This window comes from Cetorhinus maximus, chromosome 1, assembly GCF_964194155.1.
Source record: "Cetorhinus maximus chromosome 1, sCetMax3.hap1.1, whole genome shotgun sequence".
Taxonomy (NCBI): domain Eukaryota; kingdom Metazoa; phylum Chordata; class Chondrichthyes; order Lamniformes; family Cetorhinidae; genus Cetorhinus; species Cetorhinus maximus.
This window is the reverse complement of record NC_135879.1, coordinates 238,214,028-238,233,714: the sequence shown is the minus strand read 5'-3', so window position 1 is coordinate 238,233,714 and position 19,687 is coordinate 238,214,028. Positions and strand designations below refer to the sequence as shown.

The window sequence follows — 19,687 nt, the reverse complement described above, 5'->3', positions numbered from 1 at the left end:
TGAAGCAGCTGATTCTTCTCATAGCTCGCCACTGAATAATGTGGAAATCAATTTATGTGAGGGTTCAGCCGCTTGTCCAACTTTGGCTGAACAAGGCTGTATTGAATTGCAACATTACAGAAGCTCCTGATAGTTATTATTAGCTGCAGCTCATTCAGTTAGATGGTGGCGTAGTGGTAATGTCACTGGGCTAATAATCCCAAGGCCCAGGCTGACGCTCTAATGACATGGGTTCAAATCCAACCAAGGCAGCTGGTGGGGGTTTGAATTCAATTAATAAATTTGGACTATAAAACTAATCTCAGTAATGGTGAGCATGAAGCTATTATTGGTTGTTGTAAAAACCCATCTGGTTCACAAATGTCATTTAGGGAAGGAAATCTAGCATCCTTGTCTGTCTCGCTAGTGACTCCAGACCTATTGCATTTGTAGTTGACTCTTAACTGTCCTCTGAAATACCCTAGCAAGCCACTCAGTTCAAGGGCAATTAGGGATATGCAACAAATGTTGGCCTCGCTAGTGACACCTAGGTCACAGAAGAAGAAAAAAAAAGTAGGTCATAGATTCACATTCACAGGGACTTGAGTGCTTAATCTAGGCGGACGGTTGCAGTACTGAGAGAGAGTGCTGCACTGGCAGAGGTGCTATCTTTCAGGTTTGACTTCACACCTAGGCCCTGCCCACCCTCACAGGTAGGTGTAAAAGATTATATGGCATTATTTTGATGAAGAGCAGCTGAGTTCTTGCATCTATTCTGACCGATATTTATCCATCAATCATGTGTATTCAGAATGATTCTGCAGAGTACAGTAGTATGGTGGTTATGTTGCTGAAATAGTAACCCTGGGAGCCTGAGTTCAAATCCCACCACGGCAGCTTGGGAGTTTTAATTTAGTATAAAACATCTGGAAATACAAAACTGGTCTCAGTAAAAGTGATCATGAGGCTGTCGTAAACATCTATCTGTTTCTTTAATGATCTTTGAAGGGGAGCAGCCAGAAAAATGGAGTTGGAGTTGGATCATCCATGATCATACAGAATGGCGGAGCAGGCTCGATGGGCCATGTGGTCTATCCCTGCTCCTATTTCTTACGTTCCTGTTTTTAGGGAAGGTCCTAACCCGGTCTGTGCCTATACGTGACACCAGTCCCACACTGACGTGGTCGAGTCTTAATGGTCCCGGAACAGGCTGGAGGGGCTGAATGGCCTACATCCAGTTTCGATATCAGTAGAAAGTACTCAACTGTGTGTGAGGAACGGGCTGACTGTGATACTCTAGGTTGGTCAGTCAGCCTATCCACTACCCAAGAATTCCTGTGACGAGACATTACTTGTGGGAGGGGCTGCTGGTGACCTCAAAACCCACGTCCATGCCAAAGCTCATGGTTTAGAGATGGGGGAGGGGTAAAAGTTGGCATTCAGGAAAGGAAGGAGAGGTTTAGGGGGAAAAAAATGGAAGCTAGGCAGTTTTATTTTAACCACACGGGCAACCTGCATAAAGTCACACGGCAGGTTGCTAACCTCGTCGCTCATAGGAATTTTAGTGAGTACATGTGGCACTACTATAAACTCAGAACCTGAACGATTTCCCATCTGCTGACCGAAAAGTAACAACACAAATTTTAACTGCTAATTTAATGTTTTACCAATGCAAATGGTTCGCAGATATCCCTTCCCCCGCCTGCCCTCGCTCCTGCTCTCATGCCCCATCCCCCTTCAGACTCCCCGCTTCCCCAGAAGCGAATGGACCCCACGAGCTGCCAAGAATGATCTTATTCACCAGTTTCAGTGCTCCACTCGTCGGAGTTTTACTGCAAAGCTGGGAATTTTCAGCACAGCTGTGAAAACATTCCTTTTGAGATGTTCGAAGGCAGATTTTGAGCTCGGGATCCAAGGGCCATTCATGAAAGGAAACATTGTTCTCGTTTTCATATTTCACCTCTCCAAAGGAAAAGGCAAATAAAAGACCTGCGTATTGCCCAGAAATTATATCACCTCACCAATGTATTGTGCAGCTGAAGATTGGCAGTACATCAAGATGGGTGTCTTGCAGTTTGAAATATTGGTCTTGAGGCTGTGTCTGATTTTCATTTTACTTTAAATTGGAAGTGAGTTGTATTGGTGTCTGGTACTAACACTTAAGACACACTTAGTCGCCACACTTGCACCCAGAAACATTTGTCAGTTGTCACTGCGGCTAATCGGTATCAGATTTTATTTCTGATACTGCCCTGCAGGTTTGTAAAAGAGAAAAGGAACAACATTGCAGTCAGAGGCCATGAGCACTTTCCTGATCATAAAGAACAATTATACACGTTGTAAACTTCACAGCTCAACCTTTCTTGCTCCCTCTCCTCGGTTTCAAAAGAATGACCAGGAATCTCTGGAGGCCTCCACTGCTCTCCACTCCCGAAACTTGAAACTTAATCCAGGCTGACACACCCAGAGCTGTACCGAGGGAGTGCTGAGCTGTTGGGTGTGCCGTCTTTCAGATGAGGCGTTAAACTGAGGCCTCTTTGATGGATGGAAAAGATCCCATGGCACTATGCTGGAGAAGAATTGGGGAGATGTCCCTGATGTCTTAGCCAGTATTTTATCCTTCAAGCAACATCACCAGAACAGATTGTTGTTGGTAGCACAGAGCTTGAGTATTGCTGAAAAAAGATGTTTTGTCAAAGCTTTTCATCTTGTACTCATCAGGACAATTGCAAGAATACCAATGTTGGTGGTAGAAACAACTTTATACTGTGGCACATTTGCGTGTACTGAAAGCTGCATATATTAATACACAGGGCCCTGTTCTTTGCAGACAGAAAGAACATGTACACACATTGCGCCTGTTTCAGCTAAACAAAATAAGTGATAGCCATTCACTAGTTCTTTCCTCAGGGCAATACCTTGACCAATCAGAGTTAAGCTGCCTGGTTTAAATTTTAAACAATACTTGGCAGTTAACAGTCAGTCACCATTAACTGGTGCATTCTCCATGGCAATGAAGAGTCCACTTGCCAACCAATCAGCGCTCTCTTCTCATACAGTACATGAAAGTCTCAGGGATCTTCTTGCTATCCATTCATTTTAATGGGAGCCACATTGTATGGGAGCAGTATCTGTCCCAAACACCCATCCTGGAAGGTGTGACACTGCAATAGGGACACTAATTCACAGTCTTTGGGAATATTTAGGAACATAGGAAAAACAATTACACTAGGATAGCAAAATATCTTTGGAATAAGGACATTTAAACAGTCACAGTGACTTGCATTAAAGTGTCATTAACATTGTAAATCATCCCCAAGGTGCTACTTAGGCTGAAAGTAACATACGGAAGGTGGAATTTCATAGCCCCGTCTCGGCGGGGGCAGGGCCAGGGCCGTAAAATGCAGCGAGTCATTCAAAAGTCCATTGGGTTTGGTGGGACTGGAGAATCTCGCCGGTGGGAGGAGCTGTAAAATTCTGCCTTGAGTTTGGAAGGAGAACAGAGAGGTCCAAGGAGGGAATTCCCACAACCTGTTTAGGCATGCTATGGATGCACCTCCCTTGGCCATCACGTCCTGGAGTAGGACTTGAACCCACAGCTTCTAGGCTCAGAGGGACACTACCCACTGCACCACAAGACCTCCTGGTTTTTTAAAACTTAAATAAAGGCAATTACAAAGGTGTGAAGACAGGGTTGGCTAAAGTAGGCTGGGAAAAGGGATTAAAGGGTAAAATGGTAGAGAAGCAGTGGCAGACTTTTTAAGAGATTTTTCATAGCTCTCAACAAACAAATATTCCATTGAGGAAGAAAGGCTCTATGTGAGAAGGATGCACCATCTGTGTCTTACTAAGGAAGTTAAGGATGGTACCTAATTAAAAGGAAGACGTACAATGCTGTGAACATTGTAAACATTAGCCACTTAGAGGAAGAGGCTGGGGAATTAATAATGGGAAACAAGGAAACGACAGAAACTTTGAACGAATACAATGTGGCTCTCAAATCCGGAACTCTAAAATCCAGAAACAACAGTTACCCAGAATTTTTTTTTTTGGAGTGCACATGCAACTCCAAGACTGGCAGCAACAGAGTCAATTGGCCCACATTGACGTCAATGGTGTTAATTCTATGATAAAATCTATTACAAATCTCAGGAACTTTTCCAGGCTCTACCTTAATGGTCTTTGTCAAGCACAAGTGCCTCTAACGTATCCAAGCAGGGGGAGTGAGGATAGAAGTGTGTGCAGTCAAAGAGGTATTTTTCAAGGAGGTGTTTGAGGATCGGTAAAGATATGTCTCACACATGGCAATGAGCCCCGACACCCCCACGCAGAATTCCAGTCTAGGGAGGTTCCAGCGTATTTTTTTTAACCTGTCTTCATGGTGGAAGAAACTAAAAACATCCCAAGGAAAGTAGAAAATCAAGGGGAAAAGGGAGGGAGGAGCTTGAAGCAACAATCGCTAGAGAAAAATTACTAGGAAAAAGAATGGGACTCAAGGCTGACAAGGCCATTGGAGCTGATGGTCTGCATCCTAGAGTCTTAAAAGAAATAACCGCAGAGCTGATTCATGCATTGGTTGTAATCTTCCAAACTTCCCTGGATTCTGGAAAGTTCCTCACGGATTAGAAAAACACAAATATATATGACCTTGTTGGAGAAAGGAGAGAGACAGAAAGCATGAAACAAAGGTGATTTAGACTAACATCTTTTAGCCTAACACCTGTCATTGGTAAAATTCTGTAATTAATTACTACTGAAGTAGTAGAAGGACATGTAGAAAATCATCATTTTCTTTTGTTCATTCAAGGGATGTGGGCTCCGCTGGCTAGGCCAGCATTTATTGCCCATCCCTAGTTGCCCTTGAGAAGGTGGTGGTGAGCTGCCTTCTTGAACTGCTGCAGTCTGTGTGGCGTAGGTACACCCACAGTGCTGTTAGGGAGGGAGTTCCAGGATTTTGACTCAGCAACAGTGAAGGAATGGCGATATACTTCTAAATCAGGATGGTGAGTGACTTGGAGGGGAACTTTCAGGTGATGGTGTTCCCATCTATCTGTTGCCCTTGTCCTTCTGGATGGTAGTGGTTGTGGGTTTGGAAGGTGCTGTCTCAGGAGCCTTGGTGAGTTCCTGCAGTGCATCTTGTAGATGGTACACACTGCTGCTACTGTGCGTCGGTAGTGGGGGGAAGTGAATGTTTGCGGATGGGGTGCCAATCAAGTGGGCTGCTTTGTCCTGGATGGTGTTGAGCTTCTTGAGTGTTGTTGGAGCTGCACTTATCCAGGCAAGTGGAGAATATTCCATCACGCACCTGAGTTGTGCCTTGTAGATGGTGGTCAGGCTTTGGAGAGTCAGGAGGTGAGTTACCCACCGCAGGATTCCTAGCCTCTGACCTGTTCTTGGAGCCACAGTATTTATATGGCTAGTCCAGTTCAGCTTCTGGTCAATGGTCACCCCAGGATGTTGATAGTGGGGGATTCAGTGATGGTAATGCCATTGAATATCAAACAGCAATAGTTAGATTATCTCTTTTTGGAGATGGTCATTGCCTGGCATTTGTGTGGCATGAATGCTACTTGACACTTGTCAGCCTAAGCCTGGACATTGTCCAGGTCATGGACTTCGGTATCTGAGGAGTTGTGAATGGTGCTGAACATTATGCAATCATCAGTGAACATTCCAGTTCTGACCTTATGATGGAAGGAAGGTCATTGATGAAGCAGTTGAAGATGGTTGGGCCTCGAAAACATCCCTGAGGAACTCCTGCAGAGATGTCCTGGAACTGAAATGATTGACCTACAGCAACCACAACCATCTTCCTTTGTGCTAGGTATGACTCCAACCAGTGGAGAGTTTTCCCCCTAATTCCCATTGACTCCAGTTTTGCTAGGGCTCCTTGTTGCCACATTCGGTCAAATGCTGCCTTGATGTCAAGGGCATTCACTCTCACCTTACCTCGGGAGTTCAGCTCTTTTGTCCATGTTTGAACCAAGGCTGTAATGAGGTCAGGAGCTGAGTGACCCAAACTGAGCATCAGTGAGCTGGTTATTGCTAAGCAACTGCTGCTTGATAGCACTGTTGATGACCTCTTCCATTACTTTACTGATGGTTGAGAGTAGACTGATGGGGCAGTAATTTGCCAGGTTGAATTTGTCCTTCTTTTTGTGTACAGGACATACCTGGTTAATTTTCCACATAGCTGAATAGATGCCAGTGTTGTAGCTGTACTGGAACAGCTTGACTAGGGATGCGGCAAGTTGCCGGAATATTTTCAGGGCCCATAGACCTTGCACTATCCAGTGCCTTCAGCCATTTCTTGATGTCACATGGAGTGAATAGAATTGGCTGAAGACTGGCATCTGTGATGCTGGGGACCTCCGGAGTAGGCCGAGATAGATCATCCATTCGGCACTTCAGCTCCCCTATTTTTGAGGATGGGGATTTTTGTGCTGGGCTCCCCCTCCAGCGAGTTGTTTAATTGTCCACCACCATTCACGACTGGATGCAGCAGGATTGCAGAGCTTAGATCTGATCCGTTGGTTGTGGGATCGCTTAGCTCTGTCTATCACTTGCTGCTTATGCTGTTTGGCACGCAAATAGTTCTGTGTTATAGCTTCACCAGGTTGACACCTCATTTTTAGGTATGCCTGGTGTTTCTCCTGGTGTGCCCTCTTGCAATCTTCATTGAACCAGGGTTGATCCCCTGGCTTGATGGTGATGGTAGAGTGAGGGATTTGCTGGGCCATGAGGTTACAGATTGTGTTTGAATACAATTCTGCTGCTGCTGATGGCCCACAGTGCCTGATGGATGCCCAGTTTGTTCGAAATCTATCCCATTTAGCATGGTGGTTTTGCCACACAACAAATGTTCCTTACAACTATTCTTTTATGAGGTTACTGCATCTGTTCTCTGAAAATATTACGAGTCCTCTTGGTACTAGGGTTATTGGTAATAGAAAATTAATCATTCTGTGTGGCATTGCTTCTAATCTAAGAATCAGGCCAAAAGTAAAAAATTAAGTAGTCACAAAACATCCCCAGAGATCTCAGTAGATTGCACTATTTACTTTACAATCATCCTGATCACAAACTAATAGAAATGCAATGTATCACGAACTCTAAAACAATTACATAGAATTTACAGCAGTGAAACAGGCCTCACTTGAACCTCCTCCCATTCATCTTCATCTACGCCTATCAGTAGTACCTTCTATTCCTTTCTCCTTCATGAAGGAATCTCGACCAGCATCTGTAACATGGGACTGGATGTTGCTGTCGGCGAGCAGGGGGCGGGGCCCGCTTGCCGACGGCAAAATGACGCGGGATGATGTCGAGAGGAACCCCCGACGTCACCACGCCCCACTTAAATATTCAGGAAGGTGGGCGGACAGCGCGATCAGCTTGAGGCCATCGACAGGATAATTAAAACAATTAAAGGCCCTGCCCGTCCAACCTTAAGGCTGGCGGGCAGGCCAGGAGCCCCAGCAGGCTTCTGAAAAAACATGAAACCTCATCCACGGGCGGGATGAGGTTTCATGCAGGGTTTAAAAAAGTTTATTAAAGTTTCAATGAAATTTATTAACATGTCCCATCTCGTGTGACATTGTCACATGAGGGGGACATGTTAAGGATTTAATTATTTTTCTATTTTTAAAGTTGGTACAGCTGTCAGCGCTCTCCCTGAGGCTGCACTTAGCCTCAGGGAGATGTGTGCTCTGTCGTGCGCATGCGCGAAAGAGCCCACTCTCACATTTGGGGAATCCCCCCCAGCCAGCACAGGGAGCGCATAATGCTTCCCGGCGGATGTCACGCTGGGCGGGCCTTAATTGGCCCGCCCACTTAAGATGGCGGCGGGGCCCGATTCTCCGGCGGGGATCGGCTCCCCGTCCACCGGAGATTGGGTCAGGCCCGCCCGCCCGACAGGCAGAAAACTCTGCCCATGAAGTTGAGTCCGCACCACTACTTTCACCTGATTGTTGTCACATAGCCAGAAATAAAACTGCTGAATTGGTCAAAAGCCGCTGAATAAATTTCCCTGCTTGGGTATACAGACTCATCGATTAACCCCTTCCTCCACAGACACACCCTGAGACATAACCCTGCCCATGAGAATCCGAGGCATTTAAATTCAGGCTTTGTGGGCATTTCAGATGGTTGTTCATCAGGAGATTCAGTGACATCTGGCTGTTGCGGTGTGCTGAACAATCTTCAGGCCCAGCCATTAGGAAAGACAACCTCCCCTTTTGAATTGCTTGTGGGTTCTGAATTTTTCAAATTTTTTTTTTCAAGTTTTTGAGACTACTTTGCAATTCCACATAAAAGGTTACTGCACGTGATGAGGGCTCATGGGGGTGATATATTAGCGTGGATAGGGGATTGCCCAACGAACAGAAACAGAGAGTTGGGAAAATTTTTCAGGTTGGCCAATTGTAAGGAGTGGAGCCCCACAGGAACTGGGACATCAGCTGTTTACAGCCTATATTAATGACTTGAGCTGAAGGGACTGAGTGTATTGCAGGTAAGTTTGCTAACAACACAAAAATAGTTTGGGAAAGCAAGCTGCGAGGAGGACACAAAGGGCCAGATTTTCATGAAGAGATAGGAAGCAGGAGCCGGGGAAGCTCCCCAGTCCGTATCCCGTCCCCCGTTCAAGAGGCCCGCGCCCGTCATGTTATCGTTCCATGGAGGCGAGACTTCGAAGAGGAAGAGGAAGTTGGAGTTCAGGCAGTGACAGTGGGGTCAAGGGTTGGTTTTATTGAGTAGACGGTGATGATGCTGGATTTGAAGGACAGAGGGACAGGGTTTGAAGAGATGTAACCAGTACCAACACCAGGGAACATGGGGAAGTTGGGTGATCAGCAGTTTAGTGGGAATAGAGTGGATGGAGCAGGAGGTGGGCCTCCTGGGTCAGGCCCAGCCATTCGGAAGCTGGTCGGAGGTGAAAGTGAGCCCAGAAAAGGACGCACGCGAATCGCGCCCTTGACCCGATATAAAGGCCAGCGTCAGAAGCCATTGTTGCCCTTGCCAAGTATGGAAGTGCATTCGTAACTGGTGCTTCTTCGGAGCAGACTTCTGGCACTATTCATGTGTGTGATAGCTGCTATCACTAGCCAACAGGTTTGATAAGCTGGAGGAGGTGACCCTACACGAGCGTTCCACAGGAAAGCTCTGATTCCTCTGCTGGTTCCATGAACTCCTTATTAGGATGCACCACACAGCATGAACTCACACCTGGCACAGATTCACAAGACTCTGCCAAGCAAAAAGGCTGCACTCTGGCAGCTGCTGCCAACATTCTGCATTAAGCGAGATCAGCAGCCCACCTCAGGGCCTGATCTCTAGTCGCTGCTTCAGACCCTTCGCCTTTCGACTAGCCCCTATCCCTCCCACCTCGCAGGATCGGGCGCCCAAATATACCAAACCGATTCCCTCCTCCCAGCCGCAGACTGTCACCATGGACAGGTGTGATTCAAGGGGGAAGCAGGCCAACAGGAACATGGGCGCTCGGGATCGCACCATGCCATGTTGATGTGCAAACAGCAAAGGCGGGAGTGCCCAGCCTACATGCTGCATCCTCAGCAGGATCTGTCTGTGCTCAATGCGATTTGTCCTTGCCCAGCATGTAGACAAACCCAGTTAAAGTTTTGCACCACATGAAGTGAGAAAACATGACAGCCCGTGTGCTTTTTCTCATTCCCATGCTGAATGACCACAGAGGCAAACCCGGCAGTTAGCCAGGAGCCAAGGGCTCCCACATTTTGTGACCAGGACCTGGAACTCCTGGACCAGGAGGTCAACTTCAGAAAGGACTTACTTTACCTGGCAAGGGAGATGCAGCTTCCATGGTGAGAGCTGTCGGTGCTCATGGATTCAGTGCCGCAAGCTTCCAAGATCTTTCCCGCTCCGGCAAGATAGTGATGATTTATAGGGAGATGGTGGCATAGTGGTAATGTCGTTGGTTATCCAGAGGCCCAGGCTAATATTCTGAGAACATGGGTTCAAATCCCACCAAGGCAGCTGGTGAAACTTCAACTCAATTAATAACATCTGGAATATAAAGCTAGTCTCAGTAATGGTGACCATGAAACTATCATTGATTGTTGAAAAAAGCCCACCTGGTTCACTAATGTCCTTTAGGGAAGGAAATCTGCTGTCCTTACCTGGTCTGGCCCACATGTGACTCCAGACCCACAGCAATGTGGTTGACTCTTAACTATCCTCTGAAATGGCCTAGCATACCATTCAGTTGCGACAGGATAGTCGACAAAATATCAGGCCAGGCGGACCACCCGGCATCTACCTAGTCACCAGAAACGACAACAGCACATCCAGCCCTGCCAACCCTGCAAAGTCCTCCTTACTAACATCTAAAGCCTTGTTGCAACACCAGGAGACCTATCCCACAGACTATCAGCAACAGCCTGGCATAGACATGCTCAGAATCATTGTAGTGAGGCAGTTGCTGGCGAGGTGGGGAGGGGAGAGAATGGGTAATGGGGTGACTTCCTGCAGGGGTAGGTGGTGGCATAGTGGTATTGTCACTGGACTAGTAACCCAGAGACCCAGGGTAATGACCTGGGCTCAAATCTCACCACAGCAGCTGGTGGAATTTGAATTCAATCAATAAAATTCTGGAATTAAAAGTCTAATGATGACAGTGAAATGATTGCTGTAGAAACCTATCTGGTTCACTAATGTCCTTTAGGGAAGGAAAGAAATCTGCTGTCCCTACTTGGTCTGACCTACATGTGAGTCCATATCCACAGCAATGTGCTCCACTCTTAAATGCCCCCTGAAATGGCCTAACAAGCCACTCAGTTGTATCAGACCGCTAGAACGTCTATAAGGAATGAAACCGGATGGACCACCTGGCATCGACCTAGGCACTGGCACTGTGGGTGTGCATGGACTGCAGCGGTTCAAGAAGGCAGCTCACCCTCACCTTCCGAAGGGTAATTAGGGATGGGTAATAAATGTTGGCCTAGGCAGCGATACCCACATTCCATGAATGATTAAAAAAAGAGAGTACCTTACAGCAAATGTCACGGACACTACCATCACCATCCCCAGGTATGCCCTGTCCCGCTGCAGGACAGACCCAGCAGAGATGGTGGCATAGTGATGCTGGAATTGCCCTTGGCTCTGGTCCCAATGAAGTCTCATGGCATGGTTAGAATCATATCTTCCAGGACAATATTTGCTTTTCTGGAAGGGCATTGCATTATCTGGACACTTGGAAGATGAGCTGGGGTTTTTGTTTTGAGAAAGGGTCCTTGGAATGTGCACAAGCATGCATTTTCCAAGAAATCACCTGACCAGCATGGCACTTGAAGCAGAGAGCTGTTTGTTTGCTGGCACTGCAATTATTTTAATTAATGGAAAAAATGGTTTAAAGGCAAAGGCCATTACTGATTTACTGGAATTCACATGACAGAGATGAACTTTAGGTTGTGAGCTTATGGTTTTTGAATTCAGTTGGAACTGAAAAGCTGCCCAGCTCCTTGCCTTGCCTGAAATAGAGTGGGTATCAGGATCTAGCTCAGAATCTTCACTTCAGTGGAACTTGCCTGCCTTTGGAAAACTGAGAGGCTAGGACGAGAAGGATTGATCTGGCTCTATTTTCCTCCATGCCGAAGCTCTGTTGGTGAGAACATCTAGGCATCTACTGGGACTAGTGATCGGTCTTCATATGAGGAAGCTCAAGATCAACAGTGTCGAACCCAATGAACTTTATCCCTTTTGTTTGTATGAAGTCTAATCTTCAGTCACCCATCTCCGCAGAGACCCCTATCTGTTTGTCCTTTGTTTGTGTGTGTGTGTGGGTTTGTGCTGGGGAATTTTAAAAGGGATAGTTATACTTCCAGATTACAATTTTGTGTTAACCAATTCTTGCAACTTGTTTTAAAAAAGTTTTGTTTCATAATAAATCAATCATTCTGAGGTAAGCCTGGTTAAAGTCTCTTTTATTCTGCGTCTAACAGTAGAGAAGGTAAATTATTGACCACTTTAGCAAATTAATTAAACATTTACACTAATGGTGTGACCTGCAGAGTCGTGGGGCTAGGTCCATTGTGCACTCTTCCCATCCCAATCATAGCAGCATCAAGTCAAACATGGGCAAGGAATCCTCCTGCTGATTACTACCTACCGCCCTCCCTCAGCCAATGAATCAGTATTCTTCCAAATTGAACACCACTTGGGGGAAGTACTGAGAGTGGCCAAGGGTAAAGAATGTACTCTGGTTGGGGGGCTTCAATTTCCATCAATGCTACTGCCTAAGCCAGCCTGAAGGACATAGCTGCTAGACTGGGCCTGTGGCAAGTGGTGAGGGATCAATAAACAAGGACAAAACTACTAGTCTAGCCCTCACCAATCTACCTGTCATAGATGCACCTGTTCATTATAGTATAGGTGGGAGAGACCATCGCACAGCCCTGGTGAAGACAAAGCTCCATCTTTACATTGAGCACACCCTCCACTGTGGTGTGTGGCAATACCATCATGCTAGCAGCTCAGACTGGGTATCCATGAGGTGCTGTGGGCCATCAACAACAGCAGAATTGTATATGACCACAATCTGTAACCTCATGACCCAGCATATCCCCCGCTCTACCATTACCATCTGACCGGGGATTAACCCTGGTTCAATGAAAAGTGCAGGAGAAGAAATTGAAAGGGAAGAATTACTTCATCATTTGACATTATTTATGAAGATTTAGCTTAGTTCTTAAAATGGAAGCTTTTAAAAATTATATTGTATTATAGAAATATATTGGAAGGTTGTAAAATGCTAATGGTTAATGTGTGTAAGTAGTATTAACAAAATACTGCAGAAAGTGTGAAAGGGGATATCTTGAGACTGGGAAACAAAATAAACTTAAGCAGGTCCCTGCGCAAACTGCAGGAGAGGGTGGAAAGATCAGCCACATTCTTCTCAAAGCTTGTTGTTTAATATTGCAGTTCAGGGAGAATAATTTCCAAGTCATCGGGGACCTGAGTGGGGTCAGGACCCGGAAATGACCCGGGCTGGCAATTATTTTACATGCTCGGCTGAGGAGGAAAGCCCAGGCTGAATGGCAACCCACTTCTAACCCCCACTTTCGCCTGAATAGCACCGAGGCCAGCTCAGAGCGTGCACCACCAGAGGCGAACGCAAGGTGAGCTAAACTCAATTCGTTAGCTCAGCCCTGGCCCCCCTCGTCCTTCTCTGGTGACCAGGAATCGGACCTGGGAGAGCGGAAGAAAGAAGTTGTATTTATGCAGTGCCTTTCACGTCCCAAAATGCTTTACAGCCAATGAGGTGCTTTCGAAGTGAGGTTATTGTTCTCACGTGGGAAATGCAGCAGCCAATGTGTGCAAAGCGAGCTCGCACAAACAGTAATGTATTGCTGATAAAGGAGACGTGTTGTTGAAGTTTTTCATCTTGCACTCATCAGAACAGATGCAAGAATAGCAAATTTCAAAGGGAACAACGTTTTATACTGCATGAGAAGAAAGATGCTGATTGGTCGGTTGGTCAGTCTCTTTTCTCATGCAATATAAATTTCCTTTGAGATTTGGCATTCTTGCAATTCTGTCCTGATGAGTACAAGATGAAAAGCTTAGTTTGTTTTTTCAACAGTACTCAAGTTCTGTACTACCAAAAAATAGCAATATGATAATAACCAGATAAGCTGCGTTAGTGATGTTGGTTGAGAGACACGCATTGGCCAAGCCAGCAGGGGGACATGCTTGTTATCCATGCTTTTTCTTTTCCAACATTACAACTGTGGCTGCACTTCAAAAGTATTTACTTGGCTGTAAAGTACTGTAAAAAAATACTGGCATCAGTATTGGAACAGGAGGGATCTGTACCATTGGGACGGTCTCCACCTGAACCGATCTGGGACCAATGTTCTAGCGAAAAGTGTAAATAGGGTGGTCAACAGGACTTTAAACTAGAAAGTGGGGGGGAGGGAAGGGTAAAACTCCAAGAAGCATGACTAATGGGAAACAAAGCAGCAGGTTAGCGCGTGGGGGAGTGGATTCAACTTGATGGAAAATTATGAAAAAACTGAAAAGAAAGGAGAGCCCAGGAGAGGCTATTAAAGTCTCCAGAACATAAAATAGGACAGGGTGTTTGGAAAGGGCTAGGAATCTAACTTCAAGCACATCAGATAAAGGGACGGCAATGAGAAAGGGGACGGGAAATACAGGACTGAAGGTCTTGTATCTGAATGCACGCAGTATACGAAATAAGGTAAATGAGCTTGTGGCGCAGATTGAAATTGGCAGGTATGATGTGGTGGGCATTACGGAGACATGGCTGCAAGTGGATCAGGACTGGGAGCTAAATATGCAAGGATATACATCCTATCGAAAAGATAGGCAGGTTGGCAGAGGGGGTGGGGTTGCTTTGTTAGTAAGAAATGAAGTTAAATCGATAGCAAGAAATGATGTAGGGTTAGATGATGTAGAACCTGTGTGGGTAGAGTTGAGGAACCGCAAAGGTAAAAAAACCATAATGGGAGTTATGTACAGGCCTCTGAACAGTAGTCAGGATGTGGGGCACAAGATACACCAGGAGATTGAAAAGGTGTGTAAGAAAGGCAAGGTTACAGTGATCATGGGGGATTTCAATATGCAGGTAGATTGGGAAAATCAGGTTGGTAGTGGATCCCAAGAAAAGGAATTTGTGGAATGTCTACGAGATGGCTTTTTGGAGCAGCTTGTGGTGGAGCCCACTAGGGAACAGGCAATTCTAGATTTGGTGATGTGTAATGAGGCAGATTTGATAAGGGAGCTTAAGGTGAAGGAACCCTTAGGAGGAAGTGACCATAATATGATAGAATTTACCCTGCAATTTGAGAGGAAAAAGCTGTAATCAGATGTAACGGTATTACAGTTGAATAAAGGCAACTACAGAGGCATGAGGGAGGAGCTGGCCAGAATTGACTGGGCGATGAGCCTAGCAGGAAAGACAGTGGAACAGCAATGGCAGGAGTTTCTGGGAGTAATTTGGGAGACACAGCAAAAATTCATCCCTAGGAAGAAGAAGCATACTAAAGGGAGGATGAGGCAACCATGGCTGACAAGGGAAGTCAGGGACAGCATAAAAGCTAAAGAGAAAGCATACAATGTGGCGAAGAGCAGTGGGAAACCAGGGGATTGGGAAGCTTACAAAGACCAACAGAGGACAACTAAAAAAGAAATAAGGAGGGAGAAGATTAAATATGAGAGTAAGCTAGCCAGTAATATAAAAGAAGATTGCAAGAGTATTTTTAGATATAAAAAAGGTAAGAAAGAGGCAAAAGTGGACATTGGGCCACTGGAAAATGACGCTGGAGAAGTAGTAGTGGGGAACAAAGAAAAGGCGGAGGAACTGAATAGGTACTTTGCGTCAGTCTTCACAGTGGAAGACACGAGTGACATCCCCAAAGTTCAAGAGAGTCGGGGGGCAGAGGTGGGTATGGTGGCCATTACCAAGGAGAAGGTGCTAGGAAAACTGAAAGGTCTGAAGGTGGATAAATCACCTGGACCAGATGGATTACACCTCAAAGTTCTGAAGGAGATAGCTGAAGAGATAGTGGAGGCATTAGTGGTGATCTTTCAGGAATCACTGGAGTCAGGGAAGGTCCCAGAGGACTGGAAAGTCGCTAATGTAACCCCCCTGTTTAAGAAGGGAGTGAGGCAAAAGACGGGAAATTACAGGCCGATTAGCCTGACCTCGGTCGTTGGTAAGATTATAGAGTCCATTATTAAGGATGAGATTTCAGAGTACTTGGAAGTGCATGGTAAAATCGGGCAAAGTCAGCATGGTTTCGTCAAGGGGAGGTCATGCCTGACAAATCTGTTAGAATTCTTTGAGGAGGTAACGAGTAGGTTAGACAAAGGAGAGCCAATGGATGTTATCTACTTGGACTTCCAGAAGGCCTTTGACAAGGTGCCGCACAGGAGGCTGCTCAGTAAGATAAGAGCCCATGGTGTTAGAGGCAAGGTACTAGCATGGATAGAAGATTGGCTGTCTGGCAGGAGGCAGAGAGTGGGGATAAGGGGGTCCTTCTCAGGATGGCAGCCGGTAATTAGTGGAGTTCCGCAGGGATCAGTGTTGGGACCACAACTTTTCACTTTATACATTAATGATCTAGATGAAGGAACTGAGGGCATCCTGGCTAAGTTTGCAGATGATAAAAAGATAGGTGGAGGGACAGGTAGTATTGAGGAGGTGGGGAGGCTGCAGAAGGATTTGGACAGGTTAGGAGAATGGGCAAAGAAGTGGCAGATGGAATACAACATGGGGAAGTGTGAGGTCAGGCACTTTGGTAGGAAGAATAAAGGCATGGCCTATTTTCTAAATGGGGAGAGAATTCAGAAATCTGGAGTGCAAAGGGACTTGGGAGTCCTAGTCCAGGTTTCTCTTAAGGTTAACTTGCAGGTTGAGTCAGTAGTTAGGAAGGCAAATGCAATGTTGGCATTTATTTCGAGAGGACTAGAATATAAAAGCAGGGATGTGCTGCTGAGGCTTTATAAGGCTCTGGTCAGACCACATTTAGAATATTGTGAGCAATTTTTGGGCCCCGTATCTCAGGAAGGATGTGCTGGCCCTGGAGAGGGTCCAGAGGAGGTTCACGAGGATGATCCCATAAATGAAGGGCTTAACATATGAGGAACGTTTGAGGACTCTGGGTCTATACTCGATGGAGTTTAGAAGGATGTGGGGGGATCTGATTGAAACTTACAGAATATTGAAAGGCCTGGATAGTCTGGACGTGAGGAAGATGTTTCCATTAGTAGGAGAGACTAGGACCCGAGGGCACAGCCTCAGAGTAAAGGGAAGACCTTTTAGAACAGAGATGAGGAGAAACTTCTTTAGCCAGAGAGTGGTGAATCTACGGAATTCATTGCCACAGAAGGCTGTGGAGGCCAGGTCATTGAGTGTATTTAAGACCGAGGTAGATAGGTTCTTGATTGGTAAGGGGATCAAAGGTTACAGGGAGAAGGCGGGAGAATGGGGTTGAGAAACTTATCAGCCATGATTGAATGGCGGAGCAGACTCGATGGGCCGATTGGCCTAATTTCTGCTCCTATGTCTTATGATCTTATGGTCTTATAGTCTAAAGCATTTGCAATGTCCAGTGGTTGTGAAAATCATTTTATAATGCAAGTCTTTATTTTCTTTTGAAATAGTGCAAAGGATCTTTTATGTCCACCTGAAAGTGTAGACATGACCTCGGTTTTGCACCTCATCCAAAAAGGCACTACCTTCAACAGTGTAGCACTCTCACTGTACTGCACTGAAGTGTCAAACTAGATTTTTGTACTCAAGTTCCTGGAGTGCAGCAGGAACTCACAACCTCTAACTCAGAGGCAAGTGTGTTACCCTCTTGGCCACAGAAAGATGCTTTGGGCGTGACTGCAAGGTTGGGTGGGTACCACAACTGCTGTGGAGTCAGAGGAAGCATTCCTGCTACCCTTGGCTCCACTAGATCATTTCTTTAAAAACCAAATGGAGCTCCCCTTAGGCTGCTTAAGAAGCCCGAATAGAACTCCTGCTTCCTCGCAATCCAAACCAATTTCTGAAAGGCCAAAGAGATCCTATAACAGGCATCAGCCCCCCTCAGTTAGGCCTAACTCTTGCCTTACTGAAGCTGCCTGAGGCATCTCAAAGCCACCTCCACCAATATGGCAGTGCCCTTGAGGTTCCAAAGAACAGTTTCTACCCCAATATCTACTAAGCGTCCTCAGTTGTAGCCTAACCAGGTTGGGCCATTTCACCAAACAACTCTGCTCACTCACCCCTCAACTCAATCACCGCGAATTTGCATTAAATCAGTTGTGCAAATGTATTCTTAAGATAAAAGAAGGGCCTATTTCCAAAGCTGACAGGGTGCACACGAGACCGGGGCCAATGGACTAGGTCAAGGGTTGAAAGGCCAAAACTTTCCCAGTCTAAATCAATTTACATTTCATCACGTTGCTTGTCGACAACTGTGGTTGCCCCTTTAAGTTGATCCCCAACCCTCCCCACCTCACTGCCACCCTCGGATTAAAGGGTCATTTCTTGACTGTACACAATGCCAAGGTTTAAACAGCTGTTGTTTTCTCAAGTGACAGAGTAAAGCCGGAAACAGGTGCAAGCGACTTCAGGCTAAATGTGGAATGTTGGCACAGGTCACGGAGCAGAATGGGTGCCACAGGTGGCTGATGCCCAACTGGCAGGGATCAGCAAAGAGCCAACACCTGGGACCATGACTGAACCAAAAAATAATGCATAATGTTGTCTTCTGAGCAATTCCCAAACATTATTTAATATTGATGGTTAATTCCTTCCTGTTACCTGCACCAGCTGTGATTCAAAAAATACTGAATGTAAACTACCCCCACCCTGCTAAGGTGCATATTGAGGGATACATTAATTGGCAAGGAAAAGAAAATAGCTGATTAAAACAACAACCTATAGCTCTTAATTAAAATCTGATAAACTTCAAACTTCAGTCAGTACCTGAAAGAAAGGACATGCAGTGATACAATGGCTCTCATCAGCAACATCCCCAAAGTGCTTTTCAGCCATCAATTTCCGCCTCTTAGTGCCATCACTCTTGTTATATAGTCATTACAGCAATATCCCACTAATTGCAAATGAAGGGATAAGCATACTACCTATTTTAAAAAGCAAAATAGTGCGGATGCTGGAAACCTGAAGTAAAAACAGAAAATGCTGGAAAAACTCAGCAGGTCCGTATGACTCTTCTTCAGAGTCGTATGGACTCAAAACATTAACTCTGTTTCTCTCTCTACAGATGCTTCCAGACCGGCTGAGTTTTTCCAGCATTTTCTGCTTTTATTACTACCTATTTTTAATATTGATGGTTGAGGAAGGATTGTTGTTTCTCATTCGTTCACAGGATGTGGACATCACTGGCTAGACCAGCATTTATTGCCCATCCCTAATTGCCCTTGAGAAGGTGGTGATGAACTGCCTTCTTGAACCGCTGCAGTCCATGTGGTGTGGGTACACCCACAGTGCTGTTAGGAAGGGAGTTCCAGGATTTTGACCCAGCGACAGTAAAGGAACAGTGACATATTTCCAAGCCAGGATGGTGAGTGGTTTGGAGGGGAACTTGCAGGTGGTGGTGTTCTTGCAGTCCTTGCCCTCCTAGGTATTAAAGGTTGTGGGTTAGAAGGTGCTGTCTAAGGAGTTTTGATGAATTGCCGTAGTGCATCTTGTAGATAGTACACACTGCTGTCACTGTGTATCGGTCGTGGAGGGAGTGCATGTTTAAGGTAGTGAATGGGGTGCATTTCAAGCAGGCTGCTATGTCCTGGATGTTATTGAGCTTCTTGAGTGTTGTTGGAGCTGAACTCATCCAGGCAAGCGGGGAGTATTCCATCACACTCCTGCACCTCGTAGATGGTGAACAGGCTTTGGGGAGTCAGGAGGTGAGTTACTCGCTGCAGAATTCCCGACCTCTGACCTGCTCTTGTAGCCACAGTATTTATATGGCTATTTCAGTTCAGTTTCTAGTCAATAGTAACTGTTTAGATGTTGATAGTGGGTTGATAGTGATCAGTGATGGTAATACCATTGAAAGTCAATGGGCGATGGTTAGATTCTCTCTTGTTGGAGTTGGTCATTGACTGGCACTTGTGCGTTGCAAATGTTAATTGTCACTTGTCAGCCCAAACCTGGATATTGTTCAGGTCTTGCTGCATTTGGACACGGACTGCTTCAGTA

The 19,687-nt window shown here is 45.8% G+C and overlaps 1 long non-coding RNA gene across 1 annotated transcript in view; it reads left to right on the top strand.

Moving 5' to 3' along the window:
• The window catches only part of LOC144692473 (uncharacterized), a 78,553-nt gene extending 66,916 nt beyond the window's left edge, over positions 1-11,637 (top strand). Inside the window, exon 3 of the long non-coding RNA XR_013579327.1 lies at positions 11,449-11,637. This is a non-coding gene — a long non-coding RNA (uncharacterized LOC144692473). The remainder of the gene's footprint in view (positions 1-11,448) is intronic.
• Positions 11,638-19,687: the final 8,050 nt, after the last annotated feature.